Raw genomic sequence first — 27,272 nt, 5'->3', positions numbered from 1 at the left:
ATTATAGCATGTTACAGGCCACCCTCACAAACTCAGGAACCTCACATGGCCTTCCTGAAAACACTAGAGGGGATAAATGTATCACCAAACACCATCATACTAGGTGACTTCAATTACCCTAATATAGACTGGGAACACTACTCAAGCCCAAACACCCTAGCCCAAAAGTTCCTTGAATTCATAAACTCAAATGCCATGGAACAACTAGTCACCATCCCCACAAGAGAAGAAAACATACTTGATCTCATCATCACGAACATGGGAGCACAATGTTCAACACTGGAAGTATACCCCTCACTGGTGAGATCAGATCACAAACTAATCTCGCTGGAGGTCCTCATCCCACTCCCACCTGAAATAAAATAGACCACAGTAAAGAACTTCTCGAAAGCCGACTTCACACTTCTAAAGACTAGTGTGTTCTCCTTTAAGGCCCCCGAGCCGGCGGAAAACAGTACTCAAGCCGCTGAATCACTTACAAATGCCTTCTACCAGCCCCTGCAGGACTGCATGGATAAGGCAATCCCAAGCAAAACAAAGACTCTTTGTACCAAAGGCAAGCGTCCAGTCTGGTGGACCCCAGCCATAAACAAACTCTACAACAAAAGGAGGAAGCTACTACAAGATAGAGCAAAATCCTTAAAAGGTAAGACACCCTTGATCACTATAAGTAAAAAACTAAGAGCTCTCATAAAATCATCCAAAGCAAATTTTGAGAGAAAAATAGCTAAAGACTCAAAAGACAATCATAAGGCCTTCTTTAGCTATGTTAGAAACCTGGGAGGAAACTCCCAGATATGCTCAGAACTAGTTCAAAATGATGTGAAGATTACTGATCCTACAGACATTGCCAACATACTGGCTGACAGGTTCAGTGCAAACTTCTCCCCTCCCCAAAAGGAGAGATATCTATACCAAGCGATTGCAGCCCCCCAAACATCTCCAACGCCCAAGTGAGAACTGCTCTCTCCAAAGCAAAAAACACAGTATCCATGGGACCTGATGGTGTCCCTGGCTGTGTGCTCCACGAACTCAACGAGGAATTAAACCCACAGCTAGGACAGCTGTTTAATCATAGTCTTACCTCTGGATACATACCCAGGGAGTGGCGCACTGCAACTGTGGACCCACTTCACAAAGGCGGTGCCTCCACCGACCCTGGTAATTACCGGCCCATTAGCTTGACAAGCCTTATCTGCAAAGCCATGGAGAGGATCATAATGGACCTCATAAATAAAGACATAGGGAATTTGCAGACTTTGGATCCATCCCAGTTTGGCTTTGTCAAAGGCAGATCATGCCTTCTAAACTTGGTTGACTTTTTCGAAACAGTCACCAAAGCCATTGATGAGGGAAAGGCAGTCCATACAGCCTACCTCGATCTGGCGAAGGCCTTCGATACAATACCCCACTCGAGTATCATTGAAAAACTCATCAGCTTAAATGTTAACCCATACATCACAAGATGGGTTGCAAACTGGCTGAGTGACAGAACCCACAGGGTCAGAGTTGCTGGCGCCATGTCAGACTCAAAGCCTGTCACAAGTGGTATACCACAGGGCTCAGTCCTGGGCCCACTCTTGTTTGGCATCTACTTTTCCGAAGTACAAGCAACCACAGGAGGGTTATGGCTGATAAAGTTTGCAGATGACTGCAAACTGGGCGCCATAGTAGAAAACACATCTGACACAGATATCCTTCAGAAGGGTCTCACAGAAACGGATAACTGGTGCCATAGCCATGGCCTAAAGTTAAATGCCAAAAAATGCATAGTCATACCCTTCGGGAAAAACAAGGTTACCCCTAGCTACCAAATAGGTGGCAATCCACTGAGCACAGAAGAAGTTATCAGGGACCTGGGGACCCAGGTTGATAGTAGTCTGTCATTCGACACCCATGTAGCTAAAGTAGTTAGGAAGACCTTCTACATTGCCCACCTTATCATGAAGGGATTCTCATCTAGATCAAGGGAGGTCATAGTCTCCCTATACTCATCACTCATCAGACCAATGATTGAGTACAATGCCCCATTCGGAATGTATCTGACCCGACACTTGCAGCAGCTGGAGAGGCCACAAAAGTTCCTCACCAAAAGGATAAAGGGTCTCAAACATCTGTCCTATGCTGCCCGACTGAAAGAACTCCAGCTCTATTCAGTCGCTTACCGCTTGCTCAGAGGTGACCTTTGCCTAACATACAAGGCCATGTCAAACCCAGATTTGATGAATATGCTTCACCTCAAAAAAATCTAGATCCGTCAGAGCCACAAGGGCGGGAGACTTAAACCTCGACACGGCTATTAATAGGACGTGCTGGAGGGATAGATTCATCACCCAAAGACTCCCTATGCTGTGGAACAAAATCCCGGTATATGTGAGGCAGAGCACCTCGCTGGCCTTGTTCAAGAGAAATCTTGACCAATGGATGGGAGATCACAGATATACCCCAGGGATTACCTCAGTGTCACTGCTCGACAGAGGCACAGCAAAATAATGGGTATAGTTCCCCATACTAAAAGGGTGGCGTAAGCCACAAAACTATGGGCTAGGCTTGTAAATGCCCTCGGGCAGATAGCCTAGTATGAACCTATGAACCTATGAACCTATATTTGATAGACTATATTGTGATGCTTAATCAGCATCAAACGGGGAATAGTAAAATCTGAAAGGTCAAAAGCAGGTGCATTGAAGGTTAAGAGTACATGATTGACTGCAAGGAGTAAGTATGCACTGCGATCAAATAGTTATGTGGTCAAGGAAACAAGTCCTTATATGGACTTATGTCAGATTTTCTCTTTCTACCTAGCAGTAAGTATTCAGAAGTGTCTTAATGCTTATGAGGAACTACCTGATTGGTATATGCAAATCCTTTATTGTCTATTGGTGTAGCTAGTCAACTTAGTATCAGAATTATCTAAGCATATATAAGCTCACAGTTTCTTTTGTTCAGGGCAACTCTCTATACTGACTTTGGGTCTCCCACACATGTGTTAATAAAAGTGTCTATGTCATTAATTTGTGATTAACTATTTGAGTAGTAACTGTATTATCAGTTGATATTTCTTGACATATGCAAGTTATCTGCATGAGTGGCAAGTATCTAAATAGTTTACTATGGTATTGTTGAACCAGACCCCATCGAATGATGGGATTGTCGACCCACATCCATGAAAATGACAATGTCGAATTCCGACATTGTCGAAATATGACTCGCCTTCAACCTCAAAACTGGCTTTAACATGGGTTGAGATAGGGGCGAGATTTGTACTTTGACAATGTCAGGTTCAACATTGTCGCTGTTCGGCCTCCAGACTTCGACTGAAGTGCATTCGACGGAACCCACTTCAACCTTACCATGGTAAACCATCTAAACAATTACATAAAGGACAGAGATATGAAAACAGCTATTTGGGAAACCAATAAAGCTCCAGTTTGTTGTTCAATAATTCATAGAGATTCAGAATATCACCACTGGAAGACATTTTGGTCCCCATGATTAATGATTCAGAGTCAGAAATGGTTGTTTTAGATGCTGGGCTAGTCTCTACAAATAGGCAGAATGTGAGTTTTTCCTTGTTTTGCACCTTTTCCCTTTATTCTGACTATATGTGACATCACAATTAGTATATATTGAGATCAGGGCTGTATAGGCTTGCCCCCACATTAGGGAAGTACAGGTATCTTGCCTTCTGCAAATTAATTGTTTTGTCTATTTGATGGTGACAGTTATGAGAGGATGCAATCATTCTGGACTTAGAAAATAATGGCGAAAGGTATCAAGACAAGGGCTACAGAAAGCAGCTTATTATGAAACAATATCTTCACTCATCCACACTAACTGCAACACCATGCATAAGGACGTTTTCATATTCCATCAAACTATTAAACCATTTTTACCTTGGAGGAACTCCAGCTCATAAATTGCACAACCTTAGAGCTCCTAAGCCTTTGCTTTGACAATGTACAGTTTTGCACAGAATATTAATTAGATTATCCAGTATGTAATTGCCTTATGATATAAGGACAGAAACCTGGGGTGGGGTGGTAAGGGACTTAAACCATATGAATACTGAAGAATGCTTGCTGAAGAAATTTAATTTATCTATCCATCCGTAACATGTTTTTCCCATTTTTCATATGGGGTTGGGGTGTCACTTCAACAGTGACAATCATCAAGACCTTAGGTTCACAGCACTGGATGGCTAGCCTTGCCACAGCTGTCCTTCTACACCACACATCCACATGCACACTCACACCTATGGCCAATTTAGAGTGTCCAATCTGCATTTCTTTGGAATGTGGGAGGAAACTGGAGCACCCGGAAAAAATCCATACAAACACAGGGAGGACATTCAGACTCCACATAGAATGAGTTATATTACACAGTTAAGCTATACTGGTGATTGTGTGGTCATAACTGTGGATGGATGAGCTCTCTCCTTAAGCTACTCTGGTCTGACCACAGAACATGAATATTTATTTCTGGGGGACTGGAGAACAGGGTAATTTAAGCACCCTGCTGGAAATTGCATTTGTCAGTCTTTTCTGGTTTATTTAAGTGACAGGTACATAATGGTAGAGGGAATTTGGTCACTATTAACTACAGAGATACAAGGAATGTAATCAGAATATCTCACTGGCTTTTTAATCTGGTGTCAGCTGTACTATTTTTCATCCTGTAAACAGTCCCAAAATTTAATGTAAAATTATTTGCTGACATAGCTAGCATTTCAGCTAACTATCTGTAATCTGGAACCTTTTGCATATTCACCCAGGATGTATTACTTTATATATATCTATTGGAATATAATAAAGCATAGCTCATGCACAGTTGTTGAAAAATCTAGATTCCAGTTGTTGCCTAATGATAATCTGAGATGCTTTTTAATAAGTAAGAACAAATCTGTGTTTTGCCTTTCAGTAATACAAGTGAGTTGATGAAATACAATGTCCTTGCCTTGCTTTAAGTCTTAAATAAAATGAGAAATTCCAGAATCAGGCTGACTCTTAATAATGAATTTAGACATCGTTCATTTGGCTTTGCCTCCACTCACCTTCATGATTCATGCAGCAGATATTCTAGAGACATCCTTGTCACATCATTAGCATTGCATGCAGTAAAGTATCTGAGCATTATCTAATAAAAACTGGTTACCCTCCTGTAGTGAATACGATTCCATAGTTATTAGAAATGCTGAAAGCATCAAATGAACAAGAATCTTTTTTTGGCTCTTAGTTATATTTAAACAAAGTGTTTTATTTAGGAAGAAGTCACTTATGGTTCAACTTCAGAACTTGCAAATTGATATCTTGAGTTTATTGCTCACAGAGACAATCAAACATTGAAACTGACAGGCTGCATCTTTTTTTCTTAAAATTCTTTAATGTCTGCTAGCATTTGTAAAAAGTGAAAAGAATTCAGACATCTTAATTAGTGGACAAATAATATAAACCTCTGATAATTACAAAGTGGTGCTACCCATCTAAGACCAGACTCATTTTGGTAATCATATAAAATGTACTTTAAATCTGTCTTCATGACTTAGAGGGATAGAGCCTGGCCATAAGCCAGTTGACTTGAGTTAAACTAGCAGTTTGTTTGCTGAAGGAACCAGGTAGATGGCCATGAGAAGGTGTTGCAATGACAGTTTACCCACTCCAGGAGGGAAGGAGGGGTTTCTGCCTGTGATCTGACACATTGTCAGTGGTGAAGACATTGCTGGAATCATGCAGCAGATTGACTTTAGCATTTTGACACAGAAGGGTATTGCTGGAGCTAAATGACATTACATATTTTGATGCATATGGTGTAAGTAGATTCGCTCAGTTAGGGTACAGAAAAAAATCTTCTTGGATACAGGACAGTATATGTGATTCTGTAAGTTGGTTTGCTCCAATTTCCCTTCCCATTCTGCCATTCTGAATGCAGTAGAACGGAAAGCTCTCTCTGGTTTAACTTAGGACTGCTATAACAGAATAATGGGAGATGAGCAAAGGCTTCATTGCAGTGATTGACAGTGCTTGCTGACATTAAACAGTGGTAGGTGTGATAACTATTAAAGCAGCTGCAAAGAAGTTTCTTTAGTAGCCTTTATCAAGAGATTATAAAGCCACTGATACTGTATTAAGAAAGTTGCATAAGAATGGTGATATCCCCAGAGAGCAGTATGGTAACATAGAAGTAGGCAGTCCCCCAAAGGCTTGTTTGATATATACAAAGTTTACAAACATGTTAACAATCCACTTTTTTGTCCAGTATTAGCTTCATTTGGGTCAGAGACAGAACTTAGTCATTATCTGGAGCAGGTATTGAAACTATTAGTGAAAGATATGCCTCCTTATATCAGTAGTACTTATGAATTTATCTGGAAAATTAAGCAATGCTTTCAGTTTATTTTGTACTGTGCATCTCAGCTTCTCATGGTGATGGAACAGATATGCAAAGAAGGTTCTTGAACAGCAGTGACAAGTGATGATTAGAGATCATCAAGCTGCTAATTATTTGGAGATCACAGTTTACAATGATATGGAAAATAGCAGGCTACTGTGAACATTAGAAAATAGAGGTCAGTGGAAATTATAGCTAGGCTGTAGTAGTACAGTTTCACCAGCAAACAAAGAAGCTGCTATTAAATGACACTTTGTAATGTGTTCATAACTTACACGTAAGGACCACATTTTGTCTGGAAAAGAATGAAAAGATACATATAACATTTTCAGAGAAGAGGTACCAAAAGAATCCAAAGGTCAAAATGTTTGAGGAGGTGCATTATAAGAAGTTGGACAACTATGGTCCATTAAAGATAATGTTTTGGTAGTTAGCTCAGAGGATTAATGCTATGAGATAAAGGTTTGTTACCTCTATGGATTAGTTTGTGAATCCATAACAAGTTGCTTCCTATACTCCAAGATTTGATTCATTCAGCCTGGAGTTGCCTACAGTATAATTCTGAGTAAGTTAATTAACTAGACTTTGCTGAAGTCACCACTTCATAAGGGTCACTTGTATCCACTGGTTTTACCTAGTTAATGACCAAGCAAAATAAATAAAGAAAGAAAAGAAGAAAGGTCTAGAAAATATGTCACCCAATTGCTCAACCAAACAGAAAGACTTTAATATAGATTTCTAAGAGCTGAAACATTTTAAAGGTAGTCAAGATATTTTAAGGTGGTAACACGTGCCATTTTTAATAGGCATAAGAATTGAAGAAATTGATAGAAATGAGTTTGAAGTGTCATAAAAACAATGTAAAAAAGCACATACACATACAGATTTGGTAGATGCTGCAAGCATATCAGCAATTCCCATAGTTTCTTAACCCTTTTACATTTAATGAAACATGTTCCATAGTCTCTAACTCACCACGTGCTAAACGATTCTTATATTCTCTTGTTTTATATTTCATCTCCTCCAGTACTGGTATTTTTTATTCATAAGCATCCAAATAAAATCATGTCCCTCATCCCATTCTACAATTTTTCTCTTTCTCTCTTTGATTTCTTTTTTTTAATATCGATATCCAAATTTTCCCAAGGATTAAAATAAAAGTATCTTTCCGCAATTTCTTTGTATCATTCCTTTGTTTTGTCTTTTATATGTGTCATCTTTACTTTCCATTCTATTTTTCTTATCTCTTCTTGCCCTTCTCCTTATCCTCCTATCTTTATTTATTTATTTATTTTTTTGCATTTCATGTCTTGCCATAAATTCATTCCTTCTTTGTGTTAACTTATTTACTATATTTTCTTTTTCATATAGTTGACCTCTTAATATTTTATATCAATATAAGGATGTTAGATGAACTACTGGATTTTTTAGACTCCAACCTCCTTTTTAACTGGATTTAGTCTTAAACCCTATAAGAAAAAAAAACATAATCAAACATTTATTTTTCTATTTCACTTGGGCATGCCTTTGCTGAACCTAAATATACTAACTTATCTAGCACATAACTATTCAATAAATAAACTAAAAAAAAGTAATTAAAACTCTTCTGTAATTTAAACAGTCTTTCCTTGTTTATTCGTGTCTTCATAACTTCTAAATATTACACCTAAAATTATTGCTTTATTACTTTAATATGTTCTGTTTTTTATAATTATATCTTTTACCTTTATTTTTCTCAGAATTTATTTTTAAACCTACCAACTTTAATATTTTTTTCTGCTTTATTATCCAATTAACATTTTTGTAATAAATATCACATCATGCATTTGCCATTATGAAGGGTATCTGAACTTGTTCTGCATGCACACACACACACACACACACACACACACACACACACACACACACACACATACATATCTTGCTTGTTCCATTCCTTTATTAACCATGTTCATTATTTCATTCATGACAATGCAAAAATGATACCACTCAAGGGGAACCCTGTCGTATAACACTTTTAAATTAACTTTTTAGTACCATCCATTTATTAAAGCATTAGTCTAGTCATGTTAATGTCATCACACTTTTAATTACTCTTACTATTTGCTTGTTCATATTACATCCTTCTAATATTTCCCATAATTTCCTCTCTCATAATATCATACACTTTTTTCACATCACTACCTAGGAATCCTCTTTCTTCTTTAACACACTATATTATTTATTTTATCAACATAACATTTCTCTTACTTCTTTACCTGCTTTCCCGTAAAATCCACTTTATGATTTGTTTTTAACATTATTTTTCTATTCCTATTTGAATTATTTTCATTAATATTTCTTTTAATTTGTATTCATTAATGAAATTAGTCTCCAATAATCTACATTTTCTTTCTCATTGGTTCATATAAACCTTAATACTCCTTCATGTATTTCATCTGCTACAAATCCTGTTTACTTTCATTCAATTAATATTTTGCCAGTATTTTAACTTTCTTCACAGCCATTCTTTTGTAAAATATATAATCTTATCCATGAATACCAGGTGGAAAGTTTCTTCTCACTAATTTAAAAAAAACTTCTCACCTCTTCTATGTCAACTTCACTTGTTAAACTTTTACTAGCTTCTGAAATCTTTTCACATTACCTCTGTACCTTGCATTTTTTTCTATTTTCTCAATATTTCTATGTTTAGAAAATGTACTACTTCTTAATTAATCTCATTTCATTCAATTATTTCTTTTACTTCTTTGTTTTTCAATTTCTCCACAGTCAAATAATGTTTTTTAACTTTTACCAAGAAATGGAGATATTTCCTTTCTCCTGCCTTGTACTTCATACTTCTGCTTTTTAATAAATTAGATATTATTTCCCCACTTTGGTCATAAAATTCTCTTTCTATATTAAAATATGCCTTTTTCCACCTTTAAATTCCACATTTTTCTTTTCAATGCCTCATATTTTTTCTGTACTACCTTTAAATAATTTTCTACTTTTTCATATTATTTTCTAAATTTCTTTTTATACACAATCCAGCATTCTGATTAATTTTTAAACATAAATCTAGTCATAATGTGCTTTTCTCATAATATCTGGCTTCTTTTTTTCAAATTCCTAATATTTTTATCATTTTTTTTATTATTTCTTCTCCTACCTTAATATATTTATCAGTCTCAGCAAATATTTCCCAAACAGCTGAATGATCTGAAATCACAACATGCATGCTACCAACTTTCATCTCTTTTCAATGGTTCCAAAAAATAATATAATCTAGTCCTGCTTTTAATTTTTTTCTTATATAAGTACATTTTCTTTTTCTCCTACTTTTGAAACACCAATTGCTAGTATTTCCCTAGTCTTTTTAATTCCTTTTAAAATTTTCTCTGTTTTCATATACTGCAATTAAAGTCTCACATAATAAGTACATTCATATTGACTAAATCAGATGGGTCCATCATTTCAAACATTTTTTTCTTTATCATTTGTTTACGGATACATTATAATCACTCTTACTGGTTACCCATTATTTTTAACATCCATCAGTGATAGTCTCCCTGTTTTGACTATTAAAAAATCCATTATCATAATATCTGCTCTTTACTGAGCATAGTTATTCCTGCACATTATTCTATTCATAAGTTTCATACAATTCACTTTCCCATAGTAATTCCATATTTTGCATTTTTTCTCTTTTTTAAATTCTACAACCCACTAATCCTGTTATATCAGCCAATACTTTTTCACACCCCTGATGCATCAACATTCTCCTTACATTACTGGTTATACTGTTTACATTTAATGTGATAACTTTAATGTCATTCATTCCTTTTTTCTTTTGTATACATTTTTCTTTATATTTTCTCTTCCTCTTTCATATAGCTTTACCAATGGAAATTCTTCTTTTTACTTTAAACCCTCTCATTCCTACACCCTCACTTTCTTTATTTAAACCATTTTCTTCTTTTTCTTTTTTATATATTTTTTATTTAATTATTTTCTAAGTCATTTTCATGAATTGTCCATTGGTCCTCTTGTGCATCTATTTCTTCTGATTCCTCATTCTGTGTTACTTTTCATTTTCTAATTATTTTAACTTTTTATTTGCAATTTGATTGTCCATCCCTAAATCCTAGTTTCCCTACATGTATAACATTTACTTATACAATTTCTACTATCATAACCTTTATACCAACAAATACCATATCTTCTCGTATTATATTTTTTCAAAAAGATGATCTTATACATCACAAAAGCATGTTTTAGGTTGCTCACAATATTTAACAAACCCATTTGCTGCACAATGGTAAATATTGCATTTTACCATTTCTTACTTTCAAAAAACTGAATATTTCCACCCTCCAGTCCACAATCCTTTGTATTCCTATAACATCTTGACACCGTTCTTTGTCAACATTGGTTCTAAACTGAACATTTATTTTTATTTTTATTTAATTATTTATTTTGTCTCTCTCACAAAATTCTTCCATGGAAATAAAAATATTTTTTAACTTCATTCTTCACCTTTACTCAAAAATCTTTTTATTCCTTCACCAGTTTCAAATATAAGGTCAAAATGTTTATCTACCAATTAAAATAAGTAATCTTATCTCTGATGCATGTATTCCAAAAAGTAAAAGCAACATGTCCCATACCTCATATTTGTCCATTCTAGAAATCCATCCTATAACCCTCCATATGAAGAGTTGTAAGAATGAAATGAGATGTACCACTAAGGCTGTTGTAAGACAAACATGTCATGTTAAAAAACAAATTCTTTAATGTAAACAGTAAAAATCCAAGTAGCATAAAACAAAGTCCTTGGGTAGGTAAGTGCTTTTGGGAAAAACCTACTTCAAGAACACTACCACTTGCAATGAGTAGGAGAAGTTCCCTTTGCCTTGGTCAAATTTCCCCTAGTAGTATAAATCCCACTTCAGGTCTCGCCTGAAAATAGACCAAGGGCCTAGTTAGACTAACCCAGTCAATAAAGGATAAATAAAATAAATAAATAGATTCTTAATATGGAAAAGCCAGTCAAAGGAAATAAATGTAATTTTGTCCCTTCGGAATGACCTTCTATCATTATGCATAGTCTGTTCTCCTATCCTTTATCTTGTTACATAAAAACAAAGACACTACATTACCAAAGGTGTTCTCAACAAGTAGAGAAAATGCAGGAAAAAGATGAAACATACCACCAAGGCTGTCGTGAGACAAACACATCATGTTAAAAAACAAATTCTTTAATGTAAACAGTAAAAATCCAAGTAGCATAAAACAAAGTTCTAGGGTAGATAAGTGCTTTTAATAAAAACCTTCTTCAGATCCTCACCCATTAACAAGTGTATTTCCTTAAAAAAGGACACACAGCCAATCAGCGGAAATCCAGGAAGAAGCTGGACCAATAAGCTGATCATATTGAACCAACCATTTAGCATATAAAAATGACCAATAGGAGATGGTCAGAAACTATTTCTTCCAGTCAGAGGCATACCAGTCTCAAAGCCATTCATAATACCAGTTTCTAATCACAGAAGAAGAAGGACCAATCAGCAAAATTCCAGGAACAAGCTGGACCAATGAACTAGTCATACTGAACCAACCTATTAGCATTTCAAAAAAGACCAATATGAGACTATCAGAAACTGTTCCTTCCATTCAGAAGCATGCCAGTCTCAAAAATGATTCATAATAGCAATTTCTAATCACAGAAAAAGAAAGACCAATCACCTTGATTCAGGAAGCTAATTTATCAATGCCTACCACACCTGGTGTTTCCAGGTGGTCTCCCATGTAAGTACTAACCAGGCCCAACCTGCTTAGCTTCTAAGATCCTTTCTCTTGACTCCCAATCCTGGTTAACTAGCTACATAGCTGATTGGCTATGTGTCCTCTTTTTAAGGAAATACACTGGTTAATGGATGAGGATCTGAAGAAGGGTTTTACTGAAAGCGCTTATCCACCCTAGAACTTTGTTTTATGCTACTTGGATTTTTACTGTTTACATTAAAGAAATTGTTTTTTAACGTAATGTGTTTGTCTCACGACAGCCTTGGTGGTACATCTCGTCTTTTTCCTGCATCCTTTATCTTGTTCTACACATTCTTTTACCCCACTGTCATCCAGTGCAGGAGAAGGGAGTCACTCTTTTCCAGTGGAGGATTAATATTTTGTTAATCACTCTTATAATTGGAAATGTGAGAGTGAGAGTCTAGCTGTCACTGATCATTATCCATTGCTAATGAGTTTTATATTCTTAGTACCACTCTACAGCTGCAGCTATTATAGTACATTTAATATAATGTAAGTGCTGGGCCCACTACCTTGAGCACAATGTTACTATCATAGTGCTATCTTAAATGTGCTGGCCTCATACTACTTCAGCCAAGATTTGTCTCTCAGGGTTATCTTTCTATTCTTTATAAGATGCTTATGACAATCATATCACCCTTTCTTCCACCCCTCTCCTAGTAGGCTTACATATTTATCAACAATTAATTCCTACCCTGCCCATCTGACTCCACAGGGGCAGGACTAGTGGTCCAGTACCAGTCAAAGAGTGGTCCATAGTCTCTACTACTACAGATACAGCCCTAATCTAACATACCTCCTTGACAGAAAGAAATACAGTCCCTTATAGATTAAGAATACAGTGTTAGAGAGAGATACACACTAATGAATAGTTTCAGTTTGGCAGTGACAACTAGAAAATGATAACTGCAGTTTACCAGCAGTTCACTGAAGGATAAGGCTATAAGTTACTTATCAACTTTCAGCCTATAATTCCATGTTTGATTCTATTTGCCTGAGATGAGATATAAGATCCTATAGGTCCTACTGAAAAGAGTAGAGTAAGTTCCCTGATGCTCTGGCCAAATCTCAACTAGGAGTATAAATACCACCTCAGTTCTCCCCTGAAATGATGCCACTAGCCTAATGGGACTAACCCAAACAAAAAAGGATAAATAAAAAAAGATAAAGAAATAAAAACAAATACTTTGTCACACATCAAATCACTTAACTAGAAAGTGTTTGTGGGCTGTGGCTGAAAAAGTGCTGTTTTTTTGTTTTGTTTTACTATGGGCCTTATAAGGATAAAACTGGCTAAAATAAAAGTGAAACTAAGGCAAATTAGATAGATGTACAGAGCAAGAGAACTGCAGCAGTTATAGTAAATGGAATTTATTCTAATTAATTAATATATACTGTTCAAGTGATCCGAGGATCAGTACCATGGTTATCCCTTTTAAACACTTCATAGGTAACCTTGTTGAAGGCCTAAAAGGAGAGCTTTACATTTTTGGTTATGATTCAAAGTTGTGAAATATCCTAAATACAATTGAACAAAAAGGAAAGAGAAGAACATACCTTTCAAGACTGAATAGCTAATCTCATCTTAGAAAGAACTCAAGAAAATATTATATAGTAGGAGGGAACTGACAGTACAAAGAATAAATAAAAGTGCCATTGGAATAGTCACAATACATGTTTAAAAGAATTTCTCTGGGACTTTGGTAAATATGTGAAGGTTAGTAGTCAGTAGAAGATAGAGAGATAGATAGCTAGATAGATAGATAGATAGATATATAGATAGATAGATAGATAGATAGATAGATAGATAGATAGATAGATAGATAGACAGATGGATCTCCTACTTTACAGAGGAGGAAAGAGCATACCTACTGTATTATTTGAAAAGCAGAAGACATCACTGATGTAAAGAGTTAGGTATGATAGACACAGTTGACAGAAGGGCAACAAATCAGTACATGACCTATATCAGAAGCCATAAAAATTGGACTAAAGAAACTTAGCATAAAGTGCTAAAGAACTAGAGGATAAGAGAAACAAAGCAGATGCTTCTATGTACCTCATAGCTATCCATTGAATCCAAGTTGGTAAAGTCCTTATGGAATAGAGAGAGGCATATGAGAATAAGAAGAAATTGTTTAGGAATATAATGCGGGGGATCAAGACAGAACTGTCAATGCTTTTTTTCACAGAATAAGATATGAATTGCTTAAAAGGCCTACCTGAATAAGTAGGAGGATAAGAAATATAGATCAATATGTATGTTTACCTTTAAGAAGCTTTCCATGGGCTTGTACAAGTGTAGAAATACTGAGCACGTTCGAGCCTGACTGCCAATTTGTTGTAAGCTGTTGAGATGTAAGCATGTATGTATGGGTAGTCTGTCAGTTAATCAGTTTGTTTATATTTTGTACTGCTGCTAGCCATCCTGATGTGTTTCTGTGTAATAAAGCATATAAACAAACTAGCAAAAGCCGAGTCCAAGAAAACACTGCAGCTTCAAGTAAAAATTTTCAGTACACAGATTTAGCACTTTCATCCAGCTAATTCACGGACATCTTCAGAATCAATTAAATATTACAACCACATGCCCTATTTATCCCATTCTCAAAAAAATTGCATGACATACAAAACCACTATAAAGTCAATAACCACATGTAAAAACTCATTTAAGACCATAAGACAATAAAAACAGTGCTTATTCAAGAACATATAATATAAATATTAATATCAAATAATAATGTAATCATTAAATCTTGTAAGACAAAAGTCTTAAAATACTAACTAGTGAAATCTGTTCATTGAGATCTGGTGGCATACATGCATTTAATTTTAGTTGCCAAATAGTTTCTTTGCACTCTATCAAATCCACCCATGGTCCACCTTCAAAATTTTTGTATACCACATCCAACCCAAAAAATGAAAAAACATGTTCAGGGTATTTTTCCAGATGCTTATATGGTGAGTTATTTGTCTACTTTTTCCTAAAGTCAAGAATGTGCTCATAGATACGCTCTTTAAGTTTACACTGGGTCTTTCCTGCATAAAAACTGTCACTCACCTTACATTTAACTAAGTATATAATGCCCACAGAATTACATGTACAATGAAAAGAAGCATGTATAATCTGATTGTTGATTTTATCCACCTACAATATATGTATACACTGGTTACAATAACCACATCTAAACATGCTAAATTTTTTAGTGGATCGTACAACAGACTTAATATTTTTTCCAATAATTATTGAAGGACCTACCCTTTTTATATACCATTATAGGTCTATCCCCAAAAAGGTCTCTCAATCCATCAAAATATTGGAAAACATTCCAATTTTTCTCTAAAATCTTATAAATAAATTCACGTTCCACTGTAAAAGTAGTAACAAATGAACACATATACTCACCCATAGGGTGCTTTTGGGTAGTCTCAATCAAATCGGGTTTACTGGCCATAAGAATTGCTATTAATTCCCCATTATTTTTTTTCCTGTTTCCTTCTAAGTAAATATCCTTTATTAACTCAAGTGGATACCCTCTAACTTTAATCATTTCTGGCAAGTTGTCAGCCTCCACTTCAAACACCAAATCATCAGAGAAAATTCTTGTTAGCCTACCAAATTGCCCTTTAACAATGCCCCTTTTTTGATGCTGTGGGTGACAACTATTATAATGCAGCAAGCTATTTGAATAGATGGGCTTTCTGTATATATTACTCATAACAGGTTGTTTAATAATGTCCTTACTGATAAAAACATCTAAGTAATGTATTTTGTTAACTTTAAACACACAGGCAAATTTTTAAAAAGATGTCGTAGAATTTAAATACTCAAATCTCTGAGCTTCCAGTTCGTTAACTTCCCAAGCTATAAAAATGTCATCCAAAAATCATTCATACAGTTGCAATGGAGCCGGTTTAAATACATTGAAAATGTACTCCTTTTGCCATTGGAGCATGACAATATTAGCAAATATGGAGGCACGGCATGCCCCTATAGCCACATCTTTCTTTTACTGATAGTATTGCCCATCTATGTGTACAAAATTATACCGCAGCACAATTTCTAGAAAAGTACCCAACACATTGATTCCATTGTTATCAAAGAAACTAGCTTCAACTAAAAAATCATGGAACATTTCCAAACCCTGGGCATACAGTATTACATTAAATACATTTACTACATAGATTGTTAAAAATGCAAGACTAGTTGAATATTTAACCTCTTTTAGTTTCGACAAAAATTCCTGAGAATCCCGACAAAGGTGCTTATGCTTTTTAAGCAGCTCTTTCACCTTCACATCTATATATTTAGATAATGGATGTGTGATAGATGTACTTGCATTTACAACTGGTCTCATGGGGAGGTCTAGTAAACTTTTATGTATTTTAGGAATACCAAATAATGATGGAACAATGGGATATCTAATCTTCAGTTCACAAGTCATGAAATGTAGTTAACCAATATAGTAACAGATAAACCGAACCATTCTAATAGCACTTTTTACTGAACATGAGTTTGAAATGTATTACCTAGTAGTATGCCATTAAAGCAAGAGATGGAATCTAAAATCCCATGGAATGCATGAATATCTGATACATCCAAATTTATATTTATTAGTTTGTACTATATTACTGTGGAACTTGCTAACACGTGGTAAATATGATCTTATTTTTCAACAGTAATTACACGTTTTCTTGGCCACGGTTACTGTTTAAAATGGTCCTTAAAATGGTCCTTGCATTATGTTAAAGATTTCTAAATATAGGATGGCAACTCACATCTATTGCATTCTGCTTCTTGTATATTACGTACTACACTTCCTGAATGATTCAAAATTCTGTGCAGAGAAATGCATTGTAATTCATAAAAAATACATTTATTAATGTAAGGACCGACACATCCGTGTATGCTAGAAAGAATTAACTGAAGCATTTTGAAATAAACTATTATAAGGAGTCTAACTGATGTGCTTTTAATATTTTATGAATGGGCACAAGGGAGAAACTTATACAGTCGTTAATTTGAAGAACATAAGTTTTCTTTCTTTATAGACTGGCCAGCAATTATAAACCTACCGAAACTGAAGATGCTCATGTTTCTTTAAACTTGTCCCACATACTATAATTTTTTGAATATAGTCCAATTAAAATTACTTGTCCTTAAAAACTGAATTACAAATAATATCATACAAGTATAGTGCAGAATGCTCTATAAAAGAATTGCTGCGCATCTATTTGACTTTCTGGTGGACAGAAATTATTTCAAAATGTTAATATTCATATTATGCAAATTGCAGAGCAATAAATCATGTTGCATATAATTCAAGAGATGCTAGAGGCCATGATTATAAATGGATCAATAAATATTTAGCAGAAAGATGGAATATGTTTAGTTAGTAAGTCTTTATGGCCACTAATGTCCATCATTTGCAAAAAAGAAGAAACATATTTTATGGCTAATGCTTAGCTATACATTCTGTCATTACATATTTTGGTCAAATAAGATGTGTTATAACCTCTACAACTCATGCAATATATATGAAATTAATGGGAGCATTCATACTAATGTCATTAGCTATAATAAGAATGTTTGTGGAACACATCATTCTTTTAAATTTTAAGTTTACTGTATTGAGTAATATGCTGCTAAACATAGGGGTAAAAAAATGTCTATCAGTTAAATATTTCAAGTGGATTTTAATAGTGTGCATCTAATAAATTCTGTGATTTCTACAATAATCCTGAAGCTAATCAAAGAGGAAATGGACTGACTCGTTAGTAAATCACTGAACTATTTATCTTGCTGCTAGACTATTTAATTGTTTTGAGTTTTGGACCTCAGTTTTACAAATGAAAAAAAAAAAAACACAGATCTCCATCTGAAGACATGTTAGCCTTTATTTTTGATGTACAGTACAAAATAACATCACTTTTAGAGTAAAAGATTCCATAGGCATGAACAATGGAATTTATTACATTTTTGTCATTATGTAGTGCAGAAGTAAGATAAGTTTGCTTTTTCAAATCAATGTCACATTTTGTTTTTTTATTTTTTGACCCAAAAGAAGCCAATATGCAGTCAATGAAAGCATGCAAGCTTTAATGTTTGCAATGTTATATGAAATAAATTGCTGTGCTTTTTCGTATGTAGGTAGGTTATTTATGGTGCCAGAAAGACACAAGACATCCAACTACGATGCAGTGAATATTCAAGTTGTTCATCATTCTGGTGCAATATCATTTTCAGTACAAACTGAATGCTTTGTTTTCTCAACTGAGTGCTACTATTTTAGAATTCGACTTTTAAAAAAAATATTGGCAAGTCACTATATACTCGGTAGCTCACTCCTGGAACTCCCTTCCTCTTAATATAAGAAGAATCCCCCATAAGTCCCAATTCAAACTTGAACTCAAACACTTCCTACAAAGACCTGATCCTGCCTGGTCAAGCTCCAACCTGATTCTTATTGCCTTCTTTGTAGGTTAGTACTAGGCTAACTGCCCTTGTGGTCTATTTGAAGCCTGGCCAATTACCCCATGTAAGAATCAAACCCTGCACCTTGTGTCTGTAAGGTAAACACCTTAATCATTATACCCCCTCCTACTTTGCCTTCCTAAATCGACTTTCTTCCTCTCATTATTTTTCTTCTTCTTCGTTTCTTTCTCCTCTCCCTAGTGATACTATTACAACATGCCAACATTTGGTACTTGTAAATATTTTTGTATCCAAATTATCTTGCTGTTACTGTCTGCATAGACATAGAAACTAGTACAAAACTGTTAGTTTAGTTAACTTTCATTCTGATGTATAATTTCTTGTAATATACCTATCTGTTATGCAAGTTCTGTCTTGAATAACTGTAATTGTATTTGGAGCTTTTCTCCTCGGGTCTCCACTAAAAATGGGCCCTTGGCACAGTTGGACCAACCTGGTTAACAAATGACAGTTGGACCAACCTGGTTAACAAATGACAATAAATAAATAAATAAATAAATTAATTAATTAATTAATTAATTAATTAATATAATTCAACAGGAGTTCTATGACTATACTGTTCTTTCATGAGAAGATGGTCCAATTACAACCATGATTATTTTTCTCCATTTACGGTAATGTATTAAAAACCAAGAACCTATGAATCCAGAAAATGAGCATATTCCTCACTGTAAGCAGACTAACTCATAGATCTGAAAAGTGTAGCATGCCACATTTCTACACACGGCAGGAGAACAAGCTTTGAAGGCATATTTGTTTGCTTTTCATAAAGAGGAAACAGGATGAAATACCAGTACTCAGTCAAAAATTCAGATCTTATTATGAACCTAGAAAAAAAACCTTGCATTCATTTGGCATTTATTCTTTTCAAGAATGCAAAGCACAATGGACACTATAGATGCCTGTGCTGCTGAGGTAAAGGACAGAGCAAAGACGGAAGTCGGTGAGCTGTAGGACTCACTGATAACTGACAAAATAATTAGTGGTGTAATAAATAAACAAGAAGAATGCAAGCTTTTCAGGACAGCACACTGGACCTTTTCTAAAGTTCTTTATATGTACAGAGTAAGTAAAATTACAGCTATACTGTTAAAGGGAATGAAAAGAGAAATGGATATAAGACAAAAGGTTAGCCAAATAACAGAAATGAAGTAACTGAAATCTAAAGTGAAGATATTCAACAAGGGAAACCATCAGAAAGACAGCATAATGTGCACAGAGGATGTAGCACAGATGGAATTCAAGCCTTAAGTTCTATATGTCAGTTATAAAATAAGAAAAATAAGTATCCAGAGTTTAACTGGCTTTGTAGAAGATGCAATGAGAAGAATACTTTGTGAAAGTAAAGAAAAAACATTGGAGTGTCCCGAAGAATGTGCCTGATATTGAGATAAAACAGGAAAGCAACATGTTTAATGCTACCAGTAAATGGAAAATGAGGTTTGGAACAGACCATTTTGTCCAGGGACATCTTCAAGTAGGGCTAATCACATAAGTTATCAGGAATTAAGAGAATAAGGCGGAGGATAGGGTTAATTGGAATAGAGGGATGTTTTAGGAGGAAATGAGGTAAGGGTAGGGAGGGGCTTAGAGGGTTTTGTCAAGTGTGACTGAGGTAGAAGTCACATTTTTGGAGTGAACGTGCTAAGTGCAGGATCACGTCCATGATGACCTGGGGTAGGCTGGGGATCAGAAAGGTAAGTATAGGCCTTTGGATGATTAGCAGGAATGGAGAGGTGAGAAATCTTTTTTTTTTTTTTCCTTTTCTCCCTTCATGAATGGCTGAGGGTTTCAGGGGTGAGTGGCTAGGGGTGGGAGTTTAGTTAGGAGGTTGTGTTGGGGTTATTTTGTGCACAGTCATAAGGGGGGGGGGGGCAAGGAATCCCGGAGTAAGGATTGATTTCTTACTGCTGGCTGGTTCCATTTGGTTGCAGTATGCTTCTCCCCTCTCAGTAACCTAATAAAAAAAAAAAAACACAGTAGGTACTTGCTCTGGGCCTGTTTTCTACAGATGTTCATGTTTGGGATGCAGGGCGGGTCCGGTACTCTCATACATTTCTGTTAGAATATGATTAAGATGTAGTTCACTTTCATGGGTTTATTTAACCATGTGCCAGTGGTTCAATGCTTCGCTCTGTTGGGGGTCTGGGAAGGCTTGTGGTGGTGACATAGTGAGGCCTCATGGCGGTTTAGTGGTGGCCAGCTCAGTGGTTCTAATTTCATTGGCTGTGAGGTGCCCATGTACAATATATCACCCACATGCATTTAGATAAGTTGTTATTGGACACAGGAGTGGGAAAAAAGATATATAAATTAAAATCACAAGAGAAAAGACAAAAAAAAAAAAAGGGTCTTGGAGACATAGTGTTGGTTGAGTTGAATGGGGTTCTATGATGTTTGGCTTTGGAAGGTTTTTCTCAGTGAGGTACTCATGATCCTAGCTGCATTTGTTTCTGTTACCAGAAGAAGTGCTGTTTACAGGCTGAGCACTCATTCTTCCAACTGTACAGATTGTTGAGAATACCCTGCATTTGACTCAAGGTTTGGTCTATTTCATAAAATATGGTTTCTAGCAATTAGGAGCAAATCATTAAGGGTTGATTTAGAGAATAACCGGCTGCTTTCTGGTGCACACGAGTAGCGGTGTTAAGCATCTACTGGCAATGGAGGTAATTGGGAGCATTGAAGTTAAACTGTAAATACTTTGCCATGGGCTGTAAGCTTGTTGTATAATGGCTGTGTTCTCTGCATATGCGGGGGGTGGGGGTGGGGTTCTAACTGGCCTGCTCCTTTATCAACTTTCCTAGTTGTTAGAGCAACATTTGAAAGTTTTCTTAATTATAGGCCTCCATTACAGTTAATGGTGACTTTTCCCACATTTCTTGTGTCAGCAGTTGACAGAGAGACTTAACGTTATGAGCTGCACTTCAGCATCGTATGGTGTGGGTTGCTTAGACAGTTTGTCCTTGCTTTTTTTTTAAAGTACCGGTTGATGGTGTTATCAGGGTGCCAGACGGTATTAGTTCAGATGAGTTTGCTGTTTTGGTCAGGGCTGCTGATTTTATGAAAGGTCTCTATGGGACAAAAGCACATGTGGAGGAATGCACAGATCCCAAAGACATGTATTCGGGAGTTGTATGGCTATGCTTGTAATGGTCTGTAGACACAAATGCCTGTTATGACCTTAACGGCTGGTGTGGGGATTTATTGGATGTAATTGCTTTCAGCTACCAAGGTTTGGGTGCCTTACCAGACAGTTATATTAGAAATAGGTAAATGCCTGTGCAGAGGATGTTTATTTCATTTATTTATGAAGGATGCAGTGATACTGACTGTCAGTGGTGCATGACCAGGATTTTCTTCTGTGGAGCTTTATTAAACGGTTAGAGTTGGTTATAGGAGGTTGTTTGCATTCTTCCACTGAGAGGTTGAGAGTTTTTCCACAGTTGGCATAATGTGTTTGCTAATGTTTTGTTTGTACAGATACACCATATTGTATGATTTTGAGTTAACCTTCGCTGGTTTGAGTAGCATACTGCAAATGAGGCTGCAGTGCTTCCTTGCCCAATGCACATTAGTAAGTAACATCATCTGTTCCTGCAGTGATTGGTATGTGTAACTTATTTATTTTTGGGTGCTAATCTTTGGAAGAGACTTTTGGGAATCGTTGATGACATTTGCTGAGGTATTTTACACAACGGAAGCCACGAATGGCTTTTCGCAGGCCCAGAGAGGTAAAGTGTGGTTGTCTCTACACATGTCCTGTGTTATGCTAATGAGCACTGAAGCATAGCCGTACTTTTGGCTGCACATTTTTATAGAGGGCATTCCTTTCAGCTTTCCCAATTGTGTGCCCTCTTTTGTTTTGGGGAAGGGCTATCATAAATTTGTGTAGTTTGGCAGATTGTTTTCAGCATTCATGATTTTATATGCATATGTATAATGCACTAGGAGGGACATTGCGTATGTTAATATGTATTGCATAAACTTCTGTATTTTCTGGTAATTCCCTGTGTGGATCACAGGATGTAGTGCACATCTCATTTTCCGAGCTCATATCCTTCATATTTTAATATATATATATATATATATATATATATATATATATATATATATATATTTTTTTTTTTTCACGCACATAAATCTTCTGTTACTATATGGGTGTTTGCTGGCTGGTTGGCTAGCCATGTAATGGTCAGGTAGCAGGTATGGCCACTGTTGCCTTAATGGCTGTTTTGGTGAGAACGCTTGGACTTGTGCAGATTTTGGAGGGGTCCTACCTCTGGAAGGTATTGATTGGGATGATGTATTTATGATGAGATGTGACAGTTATGGCACGTTGTTGTCACAAGCAGTGAGATCATTGTGACTCATGAGGTAATTAAGTAGAGCCCCAGTATGTGGGATGATGTTCAAGGGTTTCACAGGCTGGTGGGATGATTACGTAATTCTGTTTCTGGGTAGTAGGTGTATCCAAAATGAACGGATGGCTGGAAACAGGGTTGTTCCTGTCAGTGTAGTAATTGTGAGGTGTTAATATACCTGGTTGCAGATGCTGGAAGGGTTTTCGTGGGTTGTGAGGTGATGGTAAATAATGAAAGCTTGCATGTACTGACAGTTATGGGGATGGGGAGATGTTTGTTGAAGGGCGGGCATCATACTACTCATCTCGAAGTGCCAGAAAGCTTTCTTCTTGTTTCTTTACTGTGGTAGGAGGTTGTTGTTGTTGGCACCTAGGGTAGAAATGTGCCAATTTTCTTAGATTCGAATGGACTAACATTACCAACACAGCTGAGCCTGACAGAGGATTTATATAAAAAAAGTACATTATCCAGAATTCATTAAGGTAAATGGAAAGCCTAAAGTAGTCTCGCTTCCCAATTAATTTTCTTTGCAAATTGAGATGTGATGGAAATCGAAGATATGTGGTGGTGAGCAAGTTGATAAGTTAGCTGTGTTTGAACTACATGCTTTGTTACATGGTTTAATTTTGTTTGTCAAGCAAGTTTTGGCTAATTTGTTTGTACGGCTAAGCAGTTTCTGAACTGCACTGCACTGCATAACTTACGCACTGCAAAATGGCAAAACCTGAGAGGAGGGAGGGAATGCAGAATGTCCGGGTTGCTATCTGTACACTTGCTCCATTTTCTGAAATAATGACGGACATTTGAGTTGCAGATTTCAACCAGTTGGAAGGGCATGCTAGGCAAACCCAGTTTATTCCATCCACTTAAGTTTCTAGGAGCAATATTAAAAAAAAAAAAAAGAGAGAGAAACAATAACCAACAATAAGCAACTACAGTCAGGGCCTCTTGTATGAATCATCTACGATGACAAACCAGGGAGGACAATTCTTCTCAGCTGTACAGACTTCACAAGTCTTAGGTTACCACTGGCTGGCAAATAGGACATGGCAAGTATCATACAGCAACTGGAGGCAAAATTCTTGGTTTTAGTCAGGATGTCCCACAGGGCTTTGCCCTAACCTCTTATTTGTTTAGATTTTATCTTTCAGAGCTAACTTTTTCATCTGAGGTGTTCTATAGTCTATATGTGGATAGCCTGAAATTGGATAAACTGTGTTATGGGTAAGCTATGCCTGCAAAACAACTTGGCTATATTGATCTTTGGGCAGAAGACACTAATACGCTGATAAATACATCAAACTAAGTATGTGAGGTTTGGTAGGCATAAACTGAAAGGGGTTTTAATATAGCACACAGTAATTGAACCTGTAGACTCATTTAAGGGTCTAGATATATGGGTAGATTCACCTATGAGTTTTTCTAATTATAAGAACCAATTGGTTGATGATAGTTATAGATCTATAGGTGGTATAGGCAGTATAAAAGATGTATAAAGTTAGATAATTAAAATACGGGTGTCACGGGCCTGCTGGAAGTTGTTAGAGGTAATTGATTCTGATGGGCTGGATTTTTCGGTGGTGTTCAAGGAGGTCACATGGAAGAGTTTACTCATGGTTCTTTGTATCTGCAAGAGAAGAGGGTGTATCCTGTGGACTGGCTTAAGCAGGGTTGGGGAAGTCTAGGAGGGGTCTGGAGGTTCTTACAGGATGGGCACAGCCAACATAAGCATAGGAAGTTAATAGGTTAATGGTTTTAGAGTCTTTAAGTCTGTTATTTATCAATGTTGGTTACAGTTATTGTGCAATTTCATGTCAAAGATAGGTTATGCTGTGGGGGATGCTGGTTTGAGGTGTGGTAAAAAGTATGATAATAAGTTTAAGTTATTTGACATTTGGGGGTGGTTTTCCAGGCTAATGGTTCTAATGTTTTTTATAACCTAGCCATATTCAGGTAAGTAAAGTTTTCACAATCCAGTGTACTGCATGTTGCCCATTGTAAGAACGGCAAGGGTGAATGTTGTCCTTGCAAGTGGAGCCATTGGAGGAGTTTGTACCTCTGTTTTAGTAAATGGCTGTATAGCAGGATTATGGTCAGTTTTAATTTTCTTTGTCTAGTCATTAATTTTGTTGAGAACTCTTGTCTTGGTAGAAGAGTGATAATTTCAGCTACAAAATAAGAGCCGTTTATTCGCAGGGGTGTCTATTGTGCTGTTACTATGGGAGTTGGGAGGTAATTTTATGTGATCTTTGGTAGGAAATTAAATTTTCAGGAGTGTTTCCACCTGGTAGTGTCTGTGTTTTATGCAACAGATAAATGAGATATGCCCTTGATGGTGTATGATGGTTTTTAACAATTGGGTTTATGTGTGTGCAGAGTATTTACAGTCTTTTCTTTTACAGATCACTTTGAGTGCAGATTTGGACATGTAGAGTTAGTATTACTGGTAGGACTGAAGAAATGTGACTTGACAGGTGAGAAAAGAACCTGAGGAGGGTTTCGGCTGACGGAGAGGTTTGATAGGAGGTCACAGGTTGCCAGCCAGCAGTGCAGCCTATATGGAGTTGTTGGTTTGTTTTGTTTTTTCTTTTCTCTTCCTCTCTGCATTCACAAGGTTAGGCTTGTTTTGGTTTGATCTTGTATGGGGAGCTTCAGTCTGGAAATTTACACTGTTTAATGGGTAGCAGGGGTCTTTGGAATAGGCCAGATATTATTGCAGACATCAGGGGTAGGGGATTAGCAGGTTACATTGTGTAAGTCAGGCTTGTGAGCGAGATGGGGGGTTTGGTGGAAGGACTTAGCGTTGAGTTACTGCAGTTTCAGGTTAGACTGGGCTGCATTGATTCTCTATATTTTGGGTGCTAATAGCATATTACGGTCTTTGTGTGACCTGGTGTCACTGGGCATTCTCTAGTTGGTTGGTATATTGGTTGGTTAGTTTTGCCTGGCATGGTCTATTTGCTTTTGTGGTCATACTGCTACAGGCTATGATGCCGGTTTAGGTGTCTATAATGGATAGTTGGTGTGATGGTAACATTTTATTAACTGGAATTAAAAAAAAAAAAAAAAAAAGATTTAATAGGGATATTATTCTTTGGACAGGAAAAAGAAAAAAACGGGGGGGGGGTTCCAACCTGGCATGGTATTTTGGGTCCAACTTAGTTAAGGGGGATGGGTATGCCAAATGATGTTTGAATATTGCCTTACTGGTGGTTAGATTGATGGAATTTTGGTCTGAGAGAGGGAGAACAGCCTGTTCAGGCTGGTGGGTGGAGAAGATGGGCAGGCTTTCCCTTTTCTGTTCCCCCTCTGGTGTTAGATGTGCATTTCAATAAGTTGGGAAGGAAAGAGAGCATTTGCTCTGTTGGATAAGTTAATAAGCAAGCTGAGCTGCTTATTTGGATGGTGGAGTAATTCAATAAATTAAAGGTGAGTGGGGTAATGCTGCCTTGTTGGTGCAAAGAAATGTGAGCAAGTGGGGGAACTCTGCTTATCAAGAATGAGTTGGTTATGCTGCCCTTATGCTTATTTTATATTTCTCTTTCATGGATGTTATTATCACCTGTGTCATGTTTTTGGTTGTAATTTATAATTATTAGTTAACAATCATGTTTACAGAAGATTAATAAAGCTCCTCAAATGTCATTCGGTGTTGGGTGTTTATTTAAGTGGAACAGGACAAATGAGGTTTGGAACAGACCATTTTGTCCTGGGACATCTTCAAGTGGGACTAGACACATAGGTTATCAGGAATTAAGAGAATAAGGGGAGGATAGGGTTAATTGGGGTAGAGGGATGTTTTTGGCGGAAATGACGTAAGGGTAGGGAGGAGCTTAGAGGGTTTTCTGAATTGTGACTGAGGTAGGAGTCAGATTTTTGGTGTGAACTTGCTTCCCTCCCTCCCTCCCTCTTATTATTAGTGGGTTTGCGGTTATTTCAGTTTTGGAAAGTGGAGTCCGGGGAAGAGGGGCAGGCTTTCCCTCTTCTGTTCCCTTTCTGGTGTTGGATGTGCACTTTAATAAGTTGGGAAGTTAAATGAACAGGTGCTGTGTTGGATAAGTTAATAACAAGCTGAGCTGCTTATTTGGATGGTGGGGTAATTCAATAAATTGAAGGTGAGCGGGTAACGCTGCCTTGTTGTTGCAAAGATAAGTCAACAACTGGGGGATGCTGCTTATCAAGGGTGAGATGGTTACGCTGCCCTTATGGTTATT

The 27,272-nt window shown here is 36.5% G+C and overlaps 1 protein-coding gene across 2 annotated transcripts in view; it reads right to left on the bottom strand.

The window, feature by feature from the left end:
- Window positions 1-27,272, bottom strand: part of CNTN4 (contactin 4) — a 3,809,844-nt gene that overhangs the window by 1,081,439 nt on the left and 2,701,133 nt on the right. The window lies entirely within an intron of this gene.

Source organism: Protopterus annectens, chromosome 7.part0 (genome assembly GCF_019279795.1).
Source record: "Protopterus annectens isolate FY-2018-M chromosome 7.part0, PAN1.0, whole genome shotgun sequence".
Lineage (NCBI taxonomy): Eukaryota > Metazoa > Chordata > Ceratodontiformes > Protopteridae > Protopterus > Protopterus annectens.
Note: the sequence above shows the minus strand (reverse complement) of the source record. Positions and strands in the feature narration are given on the sequence as shown.